The sequence below is a fragment of the Halichoerus grypus genome, chromosome 9 (genome assembly GCF_964656455.1).
Source record: "Halichoerus grypus chromosome 9, mHalGry1.hap1.1, whole genome shotgun sequence".
In the NCBI taxonomy this organism is placed as follows: Eukaryota; Metazoa; Chordata; class Mammalia; order Carnivora; family Phocidae; genus Halichoerus; species Halichoerus grypus.
Window position 1 is genome coordinate 87136301 of NC_135720.1, and position 18868 is coordinate 87155168.

Sequence of the window (18868 nt, forward strand, 5' to 3'; positions counted from 1 at the left end):
TTCAAATCACAATTTTTTTTATCTGATGCTCATTTTGTAATCCTCCCAGCATATTCACTTCTCTGGGTATGACACACAGCAGGTATGATTTTTAAAATAACAACAACAGGGCGTCTGGGTGGCTCAGTCAGTTAAGCATCTGCCTTCAGCTCAGGTCATGATCTCTGGGTCCTGGGATCAAGTCCTGCATCAGGCTCCCTGCTTGGCGAGGAGTCTGCTTCTCCCTCTCCCTCTGCCCCTCCACCCTGCTTGTGCTCTCAAATAAGTAAATAAAATCTTAAAAACAAACAAATAAACAAAACAACAACAACAACTAGGTGGGAAAAGTTATTTTTGATAACTTAATCTAAACTTTTTCATTTTTGCAAAATGCAAAAAAAAAAAAACTTACTGTAGTCGATTTGACATAAATGAACTTACTCTATTATTTCTTGTCCTGTATAAGCTTCAATTCAGTTATTTCAAGATATTTGCCTCGTTGTTTTGCCTTCCTAGGACAGTGTTTATGTTTCTGAAGTTTACATTCTGTTACAACATCAAGGAAAGCATCTGGTCATCAGTGGAGCCTGCCCGTTTGGGATCTGGTTGAGGTCTAGATACGTTTGGTTCTGGGTGGCTCTCTTTATCCATAGTAGCATCTGCTAAGATGGCTGTCCCCCCAACTGGTCATTAGGGGCAGAATTTATGCAGCTAAGGCTCCTTTAATATCTGCAAGCTCTCTCTTTTATTAAACTATCCATGTTTCTGAGTGTCACAGGAATATTTAGATCTTTCCTCCTCCAGCTCTAGGGTAACAAGAACTTTGGTACATCTGTGTTAGGTCCTTTCTGCTCCTGTTCTGCACACATCCCTAATGCTGTCATACCAAAGTGGTGCTGGGAAATTCTGCAAAGTTCTCACCTTCCAGAGTACTAGCAGGGAGCCAGGAAACAAAATTCTCTCCACTTTCAGATTTCACTAAATGTTCCTAGAGGTCACATCATATCCTTGCCACAGTGACAAGAAGGCTTAAGGGAGACTAGGCACAGACACTCTCTCAAGCACTCCATTACCCCCACCTCTTCTTTATGTTTCTGGTTTTCTTCCCTTTCCTTCACGGTCTTAAAAATTATGCTAATCCTTAGGGAAGAGAAATGATAATAACACCAATATTCATTTTCACAAATCAAAGTTATAGAACATATCTTGACCTACTGATATAGAAGAGCTAGGATTTAGATATGTAAAATGTTTTCCTACACATAATTATTAAAACCATTAGGAAATACTGCAGGGGGTTTATAAAGACAGAATTGGCCTTTTTACCATTTTTTCTCATGTTTCTGTGGCAGCAAACCTGCGCTGAGGCTTGATATGAGACTTACAAAGAAAAAAATTAATAAGGAAAAAAAAATCACATCTATTCATAATTGCAGTTAGAGCTGGAGGATAAAACATGTTTATCTACTCCGTTCTCAAACCCTACTCTTATAATACAATAAAAACAGTATAAAGAGACAAGGACAATGAGAACTTAGAGGTGACCAGAGTAGATGAGAAATGTCAAATTATTTGTTTATGATGTTCTGCAGATGGATGAGTGATAATTGACTTAGATTAAAGCTTCTTCTTTTTTTTAAATAAGAACCTGCAGTACAGAAAGCCAACAACATGTAAAATTCTTTGTGCCACAAAATCCAAGAATGTCATAAAAAATCTCGGTAACGGTACTTTTGAAAGTATGTTATTGAATGGGACTAAGAAGAAAATCGGTGAAAGATAATTTAAGTTATAGTTGGATTCCAAATACGTTACCTCCAACGCAAACAGCCTAGTGATTGACCACTTCACAGCAATAGAGGACAAGCATTATTGTCAATGGAAATTGAACAAGAGATTCTAAACTTTAGGAAAACATGCTTAGCTGAAAGAAGGAAAGAAAATAAATTATAATTCTGTATATTGAAAGGTAAAAACCCAGCGTTTCTCTTGATTAGCTTCCAGAATGCTTGCTTCCACCCTCAAAACCCTCTGGTAATAAAAGAATCCTTTCTGGAAAAACTGGCAAGCCTTAGAGACATGGACCACCAACCCTAGCATTTGAGAATCTTTCATCAAAATGGTCGATTACCCCTAGATCACCTTAATATTAGCCACTTTATTGACAAACTCTATCCAAGAAAACAAAGGCTATTCCTAAAACATGGCAAATATACAAGAATAACTGAGCATTTCAAAAGTTTTTACAAAAAAAAAGGGAGGTGGAGAAAAACTAAAATATAACAAAGAAATACAGAAAGCAAGAAAAATGAAACATATTTGTGTAACATAGTTAATAACATCCTCAAATATAAAAGACATTGTTACATTCATTAAATAAGAGTAGGATGTCTAGAAAAATAAAACACAAAGATAAGAGAGTAAAAAGCCTTGAAAATAAAACTTAAATATATATAATACTAAAAGTAGATACAATATTGTATAAAATATGATAGAAAAAATTAAAGTTTAATTGATGGTTAATTTGGGACCATCTTTTAAAAAGAAAAAAGAAAAGAAAGCTACAAAAAGTAAAATAGTAGAGAAGAAAACGAAATAGAAGAACTGTTTGGAGGTAAAATATTGAAATAATATGTTTCCACATAAAATATGCAGAGGAAATTATCAAAGTAGTAATAAAAGAAATTATGGAAGGAGTCCAACGAATGCATAGCAAAATAAATAAGAAAGACCCCCACCAAAGCATATCATTGTGATATTTCAGAACATTAGGCATAAAAAGAGAATAAAGGGTTGTCTTACTAGATTTCCATACTCCAGTTTCTACAATATAAATAAGAACCTAAAAAAAAAAAAAAAAAATGGTGTCTATCCACTGTTTACACAGATAAACATTTTTCCTCTGTAACTGGTATTCTTGAATGTGTCAGGAGTTATAAGAAGTCTCTACTGGAAACCAATCAGTAGAAATTAATTATTACACTATACTTCTGTGTCACAGCTTTGGTTGTTGTTTAGATTAAGTGCTCTACTAGTTATGTTTTCTCAGCCTAGACTTTCTTCCTTAACCTTTATGCATCCTCATAATGTCAGAATGCTGTTGTAATTCACAAAGCCATTTTTTCCATTTTTATCTGAAGTTTGTGCTCCAGTTTATTATTTTTAAATATTTATTGAACATCTCATCAAGACTGATCCATTGGTACTTCAGACCCTCTGTAGTTAATATAGAGTTCTACCTTGTTTAGGCAATTACTAATATTACCAAGGGGGAAGAAACGAGTTGCCTTACCAATGCCATTCTCTCCTTCCTACTTACTAACAAAACTCCTGCATTTGTGGCAATGTATCCAGATAGAGATACATCTCCAAGACTCCATTGCAGTTACACATGATTATGAAACTAATGTTTCCTCAATGAACTATAGACCGAATTTGTTGTGTTGGATTTCTGATTTCTGAAAATGCTTCTTAAAATTAAGACAGATATCTGAGAAACATTTTTTGTTCTTCCTTCCACTTTTTGCCTAGAATATGTGTGTAATATATGCCTAAAAAAATTACATCTTTAGTTAAAAACTCTCTCCTAAAGGAAATACCATATTTCACTGGTGAATTCTACCAACATTTATGAACAAAATAACATCAATTCTACCCAATTTTCCCAAAAAAGTAGAAGGAAAATGAACACTTCCTATCTCATTCTGTAAGGCTAGGGTTAATTAAACACAAATACAAACATATATATTAATATAAATATGTATGACTTCGTATCTGTACTTATATCTACTAGCTCTATCTACTGAAGGCCCAGAAAAAGTGACACACAACAGTAGCAATGAGCATGGAGCATGTAAAGATCCCAAATCTTGGCTTTTAAATATCATTTTCCAGTAAAAGGAACCACGGCTCCTTTGAGAATTGGTTGATTCCAGGGCTGAGTTAGAGAAAGAACAAAATGAGCCAGAAACATCCTGTAGTGTCAGAAAGTAAGGAAGTCCACAAAAATAACATGGAGGCATATTTAAAAAGCATGATAGCCAACCTAAAAGTGATCCCAACTGCTAGCTGGAACAAGTTTAGCAACAAATCAAATAGCAATAGCATTTATATCCTACCTTATAGAATTAAATAAATATCCAAAATTCATACTAATATAAGTAAATGAACAGTAGAAAAGGCAAGTTTCCCTTACAGAAGAATTTCAATTCATAAATATTTTCCTTACAGAAAAAATTCAGTTAGTGAACAGAGGAATGGGGAAAATAGACAATCACCATTAGAATACCACAATAATAACTGTTGCAGGCAAGAATGTCCAGTGGATGATAAAATTAGTGAACACAAGTTTGAGGAGAATAAAAGGTTCCTTAAAGTTCAAAATATATCTTACAAAAGAATTTTTTAATTACCCTGGGGGGGGGGGGATATATAACATATGGTCGAGAAGTCTGGCAGACACTACTTTAATAAGTGATCAAAAGTAGTAAGACACATCACTAACATCTTCCCTGTGACAGGATGCATAAGAAGACTCACTTCTTTGGCATTCTGGCCAAAATTGCATAGCCTCAATCTGATCATAAGAAAACATTAGACCGGGGCGCCTGAGTGCCTCAGTTGGTTAAGCATCTGCCCTCGGCCCAGGTCATGATCCCAGGATCCTCCAATGGACCGGGACCCATGTCAGGCTCCCTGCTCAGTGGGGAGCCTGCCCCTCCCCCTGCTTGTGCACAGCTCTCTTGCTCTCTCTCTCTCTGTAAAATAAATAAATAAAATCTTTAAAAAAGAAAAAAAAATTAGACAAATCCAACTTGAAGGACATTTTGCAAAATAACTGATCTGTGCTCCTCAAAGTGCCAAGTCATGAAAGAAAAGAAAGACTGAAGGACTGTGACAGCTTAAAGGAAACTAAGAAAACATGACAACTAAATCTATTATGAGATTCTAGATTGGGCCCTGGAACAGAAAAATGGCCAGTGGAGAAACTAATGAACTTTGAATAAAGTCTGCAGTTCAGTTAATATTACTGTAACAATGTTACTTTTTATGAGGTTGTGTACTGTGATTATAAAAGGTGTTAACAGGGGTTAACTGGGTTAAGTGGCTGCCTTTGGCTCAGGTCATGGTCTCGAGGTCCAGAGACTGAGCTCTGCGTAGGGCTTCCCTGCTTGGTGGGGAGTCTGTCCTCCTCCCCCACCTCTCCCCCCTCCAGCCCCCATGCTCTCTCTCTCTCTCTCTCAATAAATAAATATATTTTTTTAAAGGTGTTAGCATTAAGGGAAGCTGAGTGAAGGATATACAGGAACTCCATGATTTTTGAAAATTTCTGTAAGTCTAAAATGATTTAAAATAAAAAAGAAACAACATATGTGTTTTTATTTCTCTGATTTCTTTGGTTTAAATTTCACCCCAGGAGCAACATAGGTAGAAGTTCCTGGGCCATCTTAAGGCTGCTGAGTTAATTCATGGCCAGCATTCTCCCCATGGCACTAATCTCTTACCTGATCACGTGCACCTGGATTATATCATCTTGTTTATGGGATTCATCAGATTCCTTTCCTGTGGATACATAGATTCATTAGATTTCCTTTAACAGTAGGTATACAGAATCTCAAAGATTTCCAAACCCTCACAATTGTGAAGAGTAGTATTCATGGCAATATAGAGAGATTTGATAAGTTATATTAAAGAAAAAAATTGAAAGATCAGAATTGAATTAAGCTCTCAATGCTTACAAATACAAGCTTGCAAGAATATATTTATGCTATTTCATGCACTCATAATTTATTTAAACTACATACATTAATAAAATGAACAGAATGAATGATAGCAAGATATGCTATTTTTTGGAAATACTCTATGCAAAATAAAAACATGTGTGAGCAGCATCTATTTTACAAGTGATAGCACATTTCAAATAAGCAGTAAACTCAAATTATAACAAATTTAATCATACTGAGATAAGTAAACAAGGGTATCTCTTCTCATTCACTCACTCAAAATTATACTCTTTGTTTTCTCTATGTTCTAAAATGTGTTAGTGGCTGAAGATATAAAGAAGACATAAAGAAGAACGGGACTTAAATAGCATCCACAATAGTTCACAATCTAATTTGTGAGATAGACAAATAATTAGATATTTAAAAAGTTATGGGCAATGGAAGATAAATGCATTTGGTAGTAGAATGGTGCTCAGCCTGGAAGACTGTAAATCGATTCTTGGAAAAATAATTACCGGTGTAAGGACCTTTAGGACGAGGTGGGTATCTCTTGGTGGAAATGGAGGCGATGTGGGGAAAAGGGAAAGCATGAATCGTAAACAGAGGAAAAACCAAAATCAAAGGTACACATGTAAGAATTGCATCTTATCATGCATGAGCAACTATAGGAGTAATTTGGCTTTCTTGTAGTTTGAAGGGAGTGGAGAACGTTAGGACTGAAGATCTATTCCGGCAATGGCATGGTTGATGTTGCATACCGTGTTAAGTAGTTGTATTCAGTAAGTGCTGTGGTCCATCGGAGTTTTAGGGAAGAGAGTTGCAAAGTATTTGGCATAGATCACCTTAGTGGCTGTTAGAGAAATTATGAGAATGGAGACAGGGAAAGATGTTGTTTAGAACTAGAGTTCCGGCCTGAAGAAGAATGCACTTATTTAAAATAAGCAGGCAAGAGTACTCTTAAGTTCTCGCATGGTTTCATCTCCGCCCTTCTGGCCCCTTGAGCAGCGCCATGGCGGTCGGCAAGAACAAGCGCCTTAGGGAAGGCGGCAAAAAGGGAGTCAAGAAGAAAGTGGTTGATCCATTTGCTAAGAAAGATTGGTATGATGTGAAAGCACCAGCTATGTTCAATATAAGAAATATTGGAAAAACATTAGTCACAAGAACTCAAGGAAACAAAATCGCATCTGATGGCCTCAAGGGTTGTGTTTTTGAAGTGAGCCTTGCTGATCTGCAGAATGATGAATTTGCGTTTAGAAAATTCAAGCTAATTACTGAGGATGTTCAGGGCAAAAACTGCCTGACTAATTTCCATGATGTGCTCCACGGGCAAAAAGTGGCAGACCATGATTGAAGCTCATGTTGATGTCAAGACTACTGATGGTTATTTGCTTTGTCTGTTTTGTGTTGGTTTTACTAAAAAACACAATAATCAGATTCGGAAGACCTCTTAATGCTCAGCACCAACAGGTCCGTCAAATTCAGAAAAAGATGATGGAAATCATGACTCGAGAGGTGCAGACAAATGACTTGAAAGAAGTGATCAATAAATTGATTAGTTTGTCAGTCTATTTATCCACTCCATGATGTCTTCGTTAGAAAAGTAAAAATGCTGAAGAAGCCCAAGTTTGAATTGGGAAAGCTCATGGAGCTTCATGGTGAAGGTAGTAGTTCTGGAAACCTACTGGGGATGAGACCGGTGCTAAAGTTGAACGAGCTGATGGATATGAGCGACCAGTCCACGAATCTGTTTAAAATTCATTTAATGGTGACAAATAAAAAATCTTATTTGTGAAAAAAATAAAATACAATAAAATAAGCAGGCAAAATAAAGGCAAAATAGGCGGTGCTTGGTGCTTGGTTTAAAGTGATAGCATGGGGTAAGGAAGGGAAGGCATTTATCTAGTAAGGTTGCTAGTGGGAAGGACTCAGCGCTAACATATAGTAAAGAAAAACAGGATCTATTGGGAGAAAGTCAGGAAAATGATTGTTTCAGATATCTTGAAATGCAGATTGTTGTGAAAGATCCCATGGGAAATGTACAGAAGTCCAAAATTTAGAAGGGAGGATATGACCAGATGTAGGTGGAATAAGCTCATGCAAGAAAAAGTGTATAACAGAGGGCAATGGGCAGAGAAGTTTACCTTCAGGAATACAAAAGTATTTTGTTTAAACAAAGCCACTGAACCAAAAAAGTTAAATCAACATTTCTTTTCCTCATAAGTCTTGAGATACAAATTTTCTCTAAGCATTAAATGCCAGGAAGATTAGCATTTAAATGATCGCTCAAGAACAGCAATTGTATAGTGGATTAATTATTTCTGTCTCAATTTTATAGTTGGTCAATATTGATCCAAAATCATATTTTTCCTTGCCTTATAATGTTTTCCCCTATAATCTTTTAATATTAATTGTAAGTAATTTCTAACTGTATAATTTTTTTTGAAGTAAAATGTTTCATGGAGCAAATTATGGATATAAATAAATTAAATTACTGAACAAATAAATGAAAAAAAGAGTCATAAACAAATATTGGTTGTTGGACTTATAGACAATGAGAGCTGACATAGATCAATTGCATTACTCTCCCTGCTAAATTTTACTGAACCTGCAAAATAAAATAGTATCAGTTTATATTTATTTTAATATAAATCAAGTCATTGTATTATTATTCACCAATGACAAAGAGCAGCTAATGCAGGACTAGATCTATAGTCTGTGCTCAAGACAAATTAATATCTGTGAAATAATGTCTTAACAGAACCCCAAACATACCCCTCATTCGTCTCATTCAAGCAATTTGACGACCACCTCCAACTTGTTCTGGTGTCCCTGAGTGTCTGAGTAGTTATCAAAGACAGAGAATAGCTAAGTTCTCAGACACTTGGCAATAGTTTTTGATCTCATGACAGCCGCCAACACCAGGCCAGCTGGGCTCTATCTGGGCCTTTGCTTATCTATAGTCTAATCAAATAGAGGGCATAAACAGCCCAGGAAAGAAAGAACAGAAACGCTTAATGTTTTTAAAACTTCTATTTTAATGAGGAAACATGTTCACAATAGTGTTGGTTTTTTTTTTTTTTTTTTTTCTTCCTTTTCTACTCCGCATTAAGGTTCAATAAAGCCAATTTTTGCTTGGTGTTTCCTGTTTGATTGAAGGTGGAGAGGTTTATATTTGGTTCACCCTTAACACTTTCATCCTGAGATGAGAAGGGTCTCCTATGAGTCTTTACTTTTGGGAATGCTCTGAATTTTGCATTCTGTTCTTATGTGCTGTGAAACAATGAGAACCAAAGTTCCACTTTACCAAGATATACGAATGCCATGAGGCTGCAAGCCATCCGTATCACTATTTCTATACCTCTCTGGCTACTCTCCTTCCCTTAGTTTTTGGCAAGAGAGTATTTTATTTCTTCCAGCTCATTGGTGCATTTAAGAAGAGCCCCCCCACCCCATCACTGCTATCACCACCACACCCTTACTGTTTTTTTTTATTTTTTGTTTTGCAAGGGAGGTAATCCAGTTACTTAAACAGAACTGTTACCAGAAACAAAAGTTCTAGCTAGTTATTTTTAGTCATTAAAGCTCCAGGTCAATGATAAACTCTTCTTTAAATTATTCACTGACTCTCAAAGAAGAGTTAATGTACTTTCATCCCACATCTTAAAAAAAAAAAGTAACCTCTTTTTTATATGTTGCATATTATATTGTAATTTTTTTGTTCGAATACTTTGGGCTTTCATAGATATGTACAATTTATTAGTCAGCTTTGTGTCCCAGAGCCCCATACTCTCTCTTCTCCTATAACTTGACCACTGGTGGGGTGCCTGGGTAGCTCAGTCGTTAAGCGCCTGCCTTCGGCTCAGGTCATGATCTCAGGGTCCTGGGATCGAGCCCCGCATCGGGCTCCCTGCTCAGCGGGAAGCCTGCTTCTCCCTCTCCCACTCCCCCTGCTTGTGTTCCCTCTCTTGCTGTGTCTCTCTCTGTCAAATAAATAAATAAAATATTAAAAAAAAAAAAAAACTTGACCACTGGTGTTCCTAAGGGACCTTATATTATCAAAAAATTTTTAAATTAAGTCATTGTTTGAATGAAAAACAATGTTAATAATAATAAAGAAGGTGTTGCTACATATCATTTTAAATTCATAACAACAAAATTATTTTTTCTGAAGAAATGTTAACTTTTATAACAATTATTGCTTTATTATTTGTTGAATTAAAAGTAATAAAACAGGGGCGCCTGGGTGGCTCAGTCGGTTAAGCGTCTGCCTTCAGTTCAGGTCATGATCCCGGGGTCCTGGGATCGAGCCCCACGTCGGGCTCTCTGATCAGCAGGGAGCCTGCTTCTCCCTCCCCCTGCTTGTACACACTCTCTCTCTATCTCTCTGTCAAATAAATAAATAAAACCTTAAAAAAAAAGTAATAAAACATTTTATGGAAACAGGGAAAAGTCTGATTCTTTATTTGACCTTCTTTCCTTACTCTCAGGGATATCTCAGTCTCCTCCATCACCTTAAACTTGCATTTGCTTTGCAGCAGAGTTCATAAATGTAAATAAGGAGAACACAAAGGAAATAAAAGAATGTCTTTACAGCGAAGTACTCATGCTCAAATGCAGTACTGAGTTGCTATGCTTTATAGGTTACAGCTTTAGTTATACTTGTATTGTGCTCGTTATAACCAATAATGGGTCTTGTAATGCAAATACTCTACCCTTAGGTAATAAATCATGGTATTTTGTGTAATGAAACACCACAATTTGAAGAAATAATTCTACTGGTAGGCTTGTATTGGTTGCTTAATTTGTAATTGTTCAGTGAATGATGACCTTAAAGGGATTTGTGAAACTGCATTTCAGCCAATTAGAAGCTGAAAGCAAACCATTATTATTGTATAATGATAACATTTATGGTGTAGTTTTATAGTTTAAGAAACATTTGTGGATTCACACAGGACTCATCATTTTCAGTCAACTAAGGATGAACAGGCATAATAAGATGATGAGGCCTAAGGGATCTCTGTGCATGACATGGAAAAAGAGATGCTCATTGGAGAAGGTATGGTTATTATCTACTACTCACAAAAGTGTTCAAAGTCCATTTTCCAGATTTCCAGGTATTTTTCTTTATACAAGATTGGGAAAGCTGATGATCTTTAAATGAATATAGCAACTTCAGAGTATGAGGTTTATTTATACAGTAGCCCCCCAGCATCTCCAGGGGATGCAGTCCAAGACCCCGGTGGATGCCTGAAACTATAGACAGTACCAAACCCTATGTATATATTATGTTTTTCTCCTATACATACACACCTGTGATAAAATTTAATTTATAAATCTGGCACAGTATGAGATGGATAACAGTAACTAATAATGAAATAGAACAATTATAACAATATACTATAATTAAAGTTATATGAATATGATCTCTCAAAATATCTTATTGTACTGTACCCATCCTTCTTCTTGTGATGAGGTGAGATGATAAAATGCCAATGTGGTGAGATGAAATGAGCTGAATGGCTGAATGGCGCAGGCATGGTGATAGACTGTTAGGCTACTACCGACCTTCTAATGATATAGAAGGAGGATCATCTGCTTCTGGACCAAGATCAACCACAAGTAACCGAAACTGCAGAAAGCAAAACCACAAATAGAAGAGGACTACTATATATCAACTGAATTATATTCTGGTTTAGTCATCAGTTATTGAAGTAAATATAACATTGCTTTTGAACTAAAAACATAAAAAGTACAATGTTAATTTATAATCAAAAGACAACATTCAGGAGTTACAATAATATTAGAGAAGAATAGGTATAATAAATCTACAAACATTAAGAAAGAAGTTAATTGGATATGCCATTTTATATAAAATGATCAGAGATGAGTTACCATGTGATTTCTACTCAAAAATTAATCAAATTCTCAATCTGAATTACTTGATAGTTCAGTTTTTATTCTTGATTTTTTTCCCATTGGAATGTAACTTTTCCCACAGAATAGCAGGGTTTTTTTTTTAATATTTTATTTATTTATTTGAGAGAGGACACAAGCGGGAGGGGGGGAGGCAGAGGAAGAGGGAGAAGAAGACTCCCCGCTGAGCAGGGAGCTAGACACTGGGCTTGATCCAGGACCTTGAGTTCATGACCCGACCAAAGGCAGATGCTTAACCAACTGAGCCGCCCAGACACCCCACACATAATAGCAGTTTGATATACATATATGTGTGTGTGTGTGTGTGTGTGTGTGTGTGTATTTTTGCACTGAACTTGATGCTCTAGCTAAAAAGACAAAATTATCATTTTTCAAGAATTTATAAGCTAAAGGAAATGCTGGATAGATCATTTCTTGTTTTCTTATTAAGAATTACATCAACAAACTAGTGTAATGTATTAATTATACACATGTTGAGAATTATATGATGAATATACATATATGTTTTAAAACAGTTATTTTTATCATATGGTTAATTCTTTTATCAAGATCCTTTAGAAAATAAGCCTCATGAGGGGAAGCAATCATTACTTATCATGTAGTAGACACATAGGTATTCTTGAGCAGATATTTTTTCCTAGCAATCAATATTTTAGTGTAACAATTTAATATATGTATTACAAGTGTAAAAAATACTTATTCTACTAGAGTTCAAGATATAAAATCTTTCTCCAGAGATGTAATTTCATACATTCTGAATACCTTTGTATTTTATTTTTTTTCAAATATATATATAATTACTTATATAAGAATATCATATACTTTTATTTATTTTAGAATCAAATCCCTTAGTTAACATCTTCTTTAAGATTTTAAATATTTATGATCTGTCAGGAAAATTTTTAACATTTAAATGTTTAAATCTTAAATGTATTAGTGGTTTTAACCTTTAATAGATTATAAAGCACTCCTTGGTCCTTCCCATTCCAATAAGAATTTCATATTTGAACTCTGTTACTATTATTATGTTCCTTTTTAAATAATTCATCTGTTTTTCCAACAAACAATCACCTAATATCTACCATGTTAGAGATACCAAGTGTGTGTTGGACATAGAATGATATATTAAATCAAGTCACTTACCTCAACAACTCATAGTCTAGTTGGAAAAAAAATAAATTTTAGGTTCTATGTCATGTGGAGTGAACCCCACTAAACTGCAATGATTTTGTAGTATAAGCAAACAATAAATTTTGTTGGAGTAGGCTACTGAAATTTGGATATATAACCTAATCTATTTTAATATAACAGCTTTCTCATTTCTCTTCTAACTTTACCATTTTATATCTAAAATATCTCATTTTAGATTATATATAAATTCATCCCATTAATGAGAATTTAAAATTGATACAAAATTATTGAATGCTTAGGTCCATAGATGAAACAAGTTTCTTATTATAATAGTATAGGAGATTTGGGTCATATATTAGAAGCATTATAAATTATAATTATTTAGCTTATATTCTATAATACCATAAATATTTATATGTTCAAGATTGTGGTGAACTTCTCAGATGAATGAGTAAATTGTTAGTGTTAGGAATAAGAATATATGGGCTATGAGTTGGAAGGAAGTAGATCCATCTTAGATGGTTATTATGTGGAATAATTTAGATCAACTTTCTTAACAACACCCAAAGGGATTATACACATAATTCCTCTCAAATATTTTCTTCTAATTTTAGAATCTTGAACACATTGACTGAAGAAAAAAGCTTTTGCCATCTTCTCCCAAAATTTATCAATCTAGCATCTAAATTTCTAGCAGTAATCAAAACAAAAAATAAAACAAACAAAAAAATCACTAGGCCGATAAAGACTTACATAGCATAAATTCTCAAGAAAAAGGTAACTCCTGCATTAATTGGGTTTCTACTAATTGCAAGGGGGGAAGTCCAACTTTCAGTAAAATACTTATTTACTTATGAAACTGGAGAGCACATATGTGGGGCTTAATTCAGAAATAATCAAAGATTCCAATAATTAATTTAGTATTATTTTTTATCTCCATCTTTCAAGTCTACTTTTATTTGTTGGCTACAACTTCTTATACGGCTAATGATTTCTGACATGAGGGAGAAGATAAAAGATGCTGAAATGTATACTGATCTTTAAATCTTAAACTTTTAAAAGTTGAGAAAATATTCTAATATAGATTTGAACATACAAAATGCATAGGTTTTAAATGCATCATTCCAGGACTTTATAAAAATCAATGCTTTATTAATTGCATGTATGTTCTTCTAAAGCCTCTAAAAAAATTTGAGCGCTTCTATTAATGTTACAGCCAAAAGTCACATACCAACTCTGGTAAATTTATTTGTACTATCTCTTTTCTCTTTAAATCTCATAAAGTTATGGTATTTTCCAACATATGAGCAATAACAATTTATTTTTATATAGTTGTATAGTGTTACCATTACTGTTGATATTTTTAAAGCTAATATTTATTTTATACTTACTATGTGGCAGCTACTGTGCAAAGCACTTTATAGCCACCATCAGTTCTTTTATTCCTTATAAAAACACTTTAAGGTAGACATTATTATTCTCATTTTACCCATGAGGAAAACAGGACTTATAAAGTCTAAATAATTTGACTAGGTATACACAGCTGGGAAAGGCTCAGGGAGATTTTGAAGCTAGATGGTAATCTCGAGAACTATCTTTGTGTTAATACACACAATTTTCTTTTTCTTGCACAAAAATCCCCTTATTAAAACAACAAAAACAATAAGTTACAAGCTGGCTTAGTAAACTGAGCTGTGTTTATGTGTCTTTGGGTGGGGGTGCATGGAGATCAACATTTATGTTCCTTGTTCAGTTCATTCATAGAACTAAACCTGTTGATGCAAAGTATTAGGTTAAGTGTCAATATGGTTTAAATCTTAAATAAAATCTTCCATTTTCATCAGGTGACAAATGGAAATATAGAGAAAAAAATCAAAACATTTTCATCAAATGAGATAGTGTCCTAGTATACAGGACTCAAACTGTGATGATGGAAATGTTCTGCACGGTCCAATATGGTAGCCAGTAGCCACCTGTACCTATTAAACATTTGAAATGTGGCTAGAGTGACTGAGAAACTTAATTCAAAATTTTTACTTAACTTTGATTAATTTAAAATTAAATTTTTGAGCCACATGTGGCTGGTGTCTACCATATGGGACACCATAGGTCTAGTTGACCTCATCCAATCCAAATGATGGCTTCCAAATTATAGCCCCTGAATTTTTTAATAATATATTGAATTGTTTGCTAGACATACCAACAGGGATGTCTAAAAGGGATTTCTGTATTCATATGTCCAAATTCTTGGTTTTCACTGAAAATCAGTAGCTTCTCTTATAGTACCCATCTTTAGCAAATCAAACCTTTGTATAGTCTTTAGCTCAGGATAAAAATCTTGGAGTCATCCACAATATCTCTCTCTTATATTCCATAACCTGTCAATGAAAATGTATGGGGTTTTTACCTTCAAAAATCTATCAACTTTTTTACCAAATCTAGAACTACACCTTATTCTAAACAATATGCATCTCTTGCCTGGACTACAGTAGTTACTTTCTAACTGGTCTTCTTCCTTTCACTCTGTCTGCCACACACTGGTCACTCTTACCAGTTTTCTTTGTCTCTCTTCTCAGATTTCTGTTCCAGTTTCACAAGCTGAGTATAAGTCCTAAGAATGAGCCAAGCAAGCTTTACTGTGGAGCCTTTGAATTTGTCCATTTGTCTGGAATTATCTCTATTCAGATGTCCTCAAGGGTCCTTGACTTCATCTGGGCTTCTACTCAAATATTACCTTATTAGGAAATCCTTCTTGAACAATCCTTTTGAAATAGCTCCTCCCTACCCCTTATGTGACCTTATATTTTATATTAATATTTCTATTTTTTTCTGTCTTCTCCTCTAGAATCTATGAGCAGAGTAGCCAAAATATTTTTGTTCACTAATATATCCTCAGGTGGTAAAAAACAGTGTGTTGTAACTAAAGTAACATAAATATATATATACATATATTATATATATAATATATGATAAATATATATACACACAACATACATTATACATGGGATTTCTTTTATTCAAGACATCCAAATATTCGTTTTGAACGTTAAATATAGGGAGATCAATTGGGGTTAAAAAATAAAACCTTCAAACTAATATCTTTGAAATATAAACTCAGGCTCTTAATGTGCAAAGCAATGACCAAAATTAGGTATCATACAAAAGTAACACTTTAAATTTTAAAAAAATAAAAGAACATAATAAGGTAGGTAGACCCATTTTGAAATATCTAGTGGTTTCATTTTTTTTTTACTTTTAAAAAAATTGATATCTCATTAGCTATAATGATTCTATAGCAAATTAAATTTAATTTTAGTTTAATATTTAATATATAGTGAATATTCAACATATGCTGAAGTGGATTAAAATTTATTCCTTGCATCAAATGCTAGCAAGGACATGGAACAACAGAAATATTCATTGCTGGTGGGAATGCAAAACAGTATGTCACCTTGGAAAATAGTTTGGCAGTTTCTTATAAAACTAAGCATGCTCTTACCATATGATTCTGTAATCGCACCCCTTAATATTTATTTAAATGAGGTAATTACATCTCCAGAAAAACCTGCACATGAATGTTTATAGCAGTTTTATTCATTATTACCAAAATGTGAAAGCAAGCAAGATGTCCTTCGGTAGGTGAATGGATAAACAAACTGCAATCTATACAATGGAATATTATTGAGCATAGTAAGAAATGAGCTATCAAGTCACAAAAATTCATAGAGGAACCTTAAATTGTATATTGCTAAGTGAAAGAAGCCAATCTGAAAAGCCTACATATGTATGATTCCAACAATATGACATCTGGGAAAGGAAAAACCATGGAGACAATAAAAAGATGAGTGGTTGAGTGGGGAGAAAGGAAGGAGAAATAAAAGGAAAAGAAGGGATTTTTAGGACAATGAAACTATTATTTGGTGTGATACGTAATGGTGGATACATGTCATTATATGTTTGTCAAAACCCTTGGCATAGAAAACATAGACAGTGAACCGTAATGTAAACTATGAGCTTTAGTTAATAAGAAGGTACTGATACTAGCTTATCAGTTTTAACAAATATATTATATTAATTGATGTAAGGTATTACAAGTAGGGGAAATTGGGGAGTACAGTGAAGGGGTATATGGGAACTCCGTACTTTTTGCTCAATTTGCTCTTAATCTAAAACTGCTTTAAAAAATAAAGTCTATTAATTAAAAAAAAATCATTTCCTAGGTGATTTATTCAGAGCAATTTAATATTTTAAAAAATGGGTATTAAGGAGTGCATGGAGCACTGGGTGTTATACGAAAACAATGAAACATGGATCACTACGTCAAAAACTAATGATGTATTTTATGGTGACTAACATAACATAATAAAATAAAATAAAATTAAATTAAATTAAAAAAAATCCTGACTCCGTATTTTATTTTAAGATTTTATTTATTTTTTGACCAACAGAGAGACAGTGAGAGAGGGAACACAAACGGGGGCAGTGAGAGAGGGAGAGGCAGGCTTCCGGCCAAGCAGGGAGCCCGATGCGGGGCTCCATCCCAGGGCCCTGGGATCATGACCTGAACCAAAAGCAGATGCTTAACGACTGAGACACCCAGGCGCCCCCTGACTCCATATTTTAACCATCAATCTTAGTTTTAAGAAAACCTAGGACTCACCGTTCTCTCTAGTGATCTTAGGGAATCTATTCTACAGAAAGTAGGATTTGACAATTCTCTAAGCAGATCCTTTACGAGTTGCTATAGAATCATGTTTTATTTTTATGCCATGGAGATGTGAGAACATATTTCAATCAGCCAGAGAGATTGCCATTACAGGCTGCATCTACAGTATGACTGGTTCCATAATGGTAGAAAACATTAACACACTTATTTTTGTACCCTGATTCATGACTCAGTTTGATTCAAAATAATTAAGAATTTTTAAATGTAAAGTGCTCAAAAAAACAACAATAAGTGGTTAAGGTGATCTATTCTGCATTGTGACATTCATATCTAGAATTCTTCATTAACTGGTTTGAGTTGCAAGCACCAAGATTCATACAAGCAATCTATTTGTTTAAGGATGATAGATAATTTTTTACAAAATCTAATTGTCAGGGCCTTTTGTATCTTATAACTCTTAGTTCAATGGTTAATTGGGACTCAGTATAATAGGATTTGCGTAGAGTTTATGGGAGAGATTGATAATGTTTTTAACTGCTTTTCTTTATTTTATGTAATGCATTGGTAAGTTTTCGCAGACCAATATTCGTTAGATCATTAGGTAGAGAGGTCTATATTTTGGATTAAAGTCTCCCCAAAAAGAGTTTAAATATAATACATGATCACTATTTTGCCATATAATTAGTTATACATAGTAGTGCCATCTTCTACAAATAGGCCACTAATGATTCTTTGCAAGAAGAAAAACAGAAGCATTTAAAAATCACTTATATTTTCAGATTATTTTCATGTGAATACAAATTATTTGGATGACCGATATAAAGCTAGGGCTCCATATCTATTGCTGATTTGCACAGAAGAAAAATTGAGAGTGGTGTAGCCCACCATGATCGTACAGTTTCAAAATGATTTCTTTTAGCAACAAATGTTCCTGCTGGCCAGATAGATTTTCTTGTGTATAAAACAGACACATACATACACATCAATTACTATAGATCACTCAAGAACAATGTATTTTGTTCCAAGTGCATTAAGGGAGACTGTGAGGCACTTTGATAGCTTTTACTGGCAGGTTTTAATGAAAGGAGCAAATAGATGTGCTGGTAGGCTCCTTCTCCCACTTCAACCAAGAAAGCTCCATGTTCATCAGGTCTGTATTTTACACTCTCAAAGACAGTTGCTCTTTGTAGCCAAATAAAGTTTTGGGGTTTACTACAGCAAACAAAACCAGCAGGAAAATCCTCCACAAAAAAAAAAAAAAAAAAAGGTAGTTCAAGGCATTGAATCATTTAATTAGATTAGTACCATTTCTCACAGGAATCTCTTCTCTGTATGCTAGTTTTATATTAGTCATTAAAAACATAGAAAAAACACACAGAAGTATCTTTGCCCTTGATCTTATTTCACTCTGAGGAAAATGTAGAAAACTAGAATA

The 18868-nt window shown here is 34.2% G+C and overlaps 1 pseudogene; it reads left to right on the forward strand.

Moving 5' to 3' along the window:
- Positions 1–6706: 6706 nt before the first annotated feature.
- On the forward strand, positions 6707–7454 carry LOC118532972 (small ribosomal subunit protein eS1 pseudogene; annotated as a pseudogene).
- The last annotated feature ends 11414 nt before the right edge of the window (positions 7455–18868 follow it).